The sequence below is a fragment of the Notolabrus celidotus genome, chromosome 19 (genome assembly GCF_009762535.1).
Source record: "Notolabrus celidotus isolate fNotCel1 chromosome 19, fNotCel1.pri, whole genome shotgun sequence".
Classification (NCBI taxonomy): Eukaryota; Metazoa; Chordata; class Actinopteri; order Labriformes; family Labridae; genus Notolabrus; species Notolabrus celidotus.
Genome location: NC_048290.1, coordinates 27506258 through 27508336, shown reverse-complemented (window position 1 = coordinate 27508336; position 2079 = coordinate 27506258). Strand labels below are relative to the sequence as shown.

The window sequence follows — 2079 nt, the reverse complement described above, 5'->3', positions numbered from 1 at the left end:
TATATTCAGCCAACATGTAAACATTAGATCAACGTGCTGGAAAGCCGAGGCACATCCACTTCCTGAGGGGGCGTGGTCAGAGGGAAAACAGACTGTTCTGATGAGGAATGAAGAAGAGGGTTTTTCAGGCATGCCAAAATCTGATTTCAAAGTGTTTTTTTGAGCATAAACTTTAAAGACATGTTTTGGGGACCTCTTAGACCAATATATATTGATGAAAAAAGCGTGATATGTCCCCTTTAACACTGAGATGAGAAATCTCAGTTGTCAGTGTCAACAGCTAGGCATTTACGATCTACACACACAAAAATGTGGAATCAATTTCAAATGCCTGCAAAAATCGGAAACAACTTAAATCCAGAATTACCTCGCTCTACAGTTCCCGTCCAGGTGTGAGGCCCTTTAGGTCAGATGTCAGCATTTTGTATGGCCCAAATGTCTTCTGGATCTGCAAATTGGAAACATTTTAGTCACTGAAGGTTTACATGTGAAAGAAAATGTTTGATGACGGTTGTGTACTTTTATGGCCAGAGCGACTCTCTCCTCAAGGCAAGTCTGGAGGGTCAGAGGACACGCTGGTTTCCAAAACATGGGGCTGGAGCAGCAAGGTCCTGTTGGTCCTGTTTAGGGTGGATAAACCCCTACCAACTAGATGAGAAGCGATGGCAGAGGAGTGTAGAGCCAGATGGAAAAATAAGGAGCATTAGACAACAGAGCTCTAGTTTTTCTTTTACTTAAGTCCACACAAGATACAAAAGAGTCTCACACAACATGTAGCAGATCCCTCCAGACAAAAGGAGATCCACAGGTGAAGCTGGTCCAGTGATTGCAGCAGCAGCCAAGCAGAGGAGACACACCCTGACCCCCACCTTCACACAAGCTGTGTCTCAATTCAGGGGCTGCATCCTCCTGAGGCTGCATTTTGAAGGCCGATTGCGTCACAACGCTGCGCGAAGGCTGTCCCATTTCGAAGGCTCCTTCAAAAACACCCGGATGCAGCCCACAAATGCGGCCTTCTTTTCCCTGTTCTAGAAGGACACATCGCTACTATCCTTTGCGGCCCCATATATCCCAAGATCCTTTGCGCCGCCGCTCATTCATGAAAATTAGACATGGCGACACCGGAACGTAGCGGAGAGAGCATGAAATTCACATTCAAATGTAAGTATTTGTTCTACTCCTTTGAACATCCAACGCCAGATATGTGAATCTTCAAGGAACATTAAAACCTTAAATCTTCTGTTTAAATACGTGACGTTAGTAATATAAATGTAGCACTATGACCATAATTAAGTGAGGCAGTGACACCAGCGATATTTCCAGACTGTACAACTGTAAAGTGTAGTTAGACGTTTGCATTGAATACAGAGCTAACTTGAGGATTATTATAAATTGTATTATAATTGTCATTACGCCATATAAGAACCATTGTGCCTATAGACGTGACAAAACGTGCTTCACATTTATTTTGTTAGGGAGCAAGGAGTAGACACAAACATTCATAAAGCTTCGCAAGAAGCACGACATATTGTTCACTGGGGCCAAGAACTCAGCCGCTGTTGGATGGAGGTAAATCAATAACTTGTAACATGTATACATTTTGTACGTCAATTTCAATTAAATGAATCCAAAGCCTATACAAAGCTCAAAATAAAATGATAATCCATAGAACAAAGGTCAATATGTAAATGTTATTGGGTTGTGTTTGTAGAATTCGTGCCTTTCCTTAAGTCCACTTTCATAAATTTGTATCCTGTTAATGTAATCTTGTGTTTAACTTTTCCCTTGCTTCTGTCTGTTTAGAACAATCTTGGAAGAGATGGGCCTGCATCAGCTGGTCACTCCCATGCATGCCAAAAAAAAATGGGACAACCTCAAAAAGAAATACAAAGTATGAGCAGACATGGATGATGATATCGAAACTAGATGATATTGTTTTATATTAATATATTTCAGTGTTTCCCTCAGTGTATAGCGAGCCCGGGGGCAGACTGGACCTAAGTTGACCCCCCACCATGCCTCAGTATCGGGGAAATGTTGTTTAAGATGTTTTATTTTGCAGACCTGGCAAAGAGCAAA

The 2079-nt window shown here is 41.9% G+C and overlaps 1 long non-coding RNA gene across 1 annotated transcript; it reads left to right on the top strand.

The window, feature by feature from the left end:
• Positions 1–758: 758 nt before the first annotated feature.
• Positions 759–1875, top strand: LOC117831472. The gene is made up of 3 exons (XR_004635004.1): positions 759–1161; positions 1476–1569; positions 1804–1875. It is a non-coding gene; the product is annotated as an uncharacterized LOC117831472 (long non-coding RNA).
• The last annotated feature ends 204 nt before the right edge of the window (positions 1876–2079 follow it).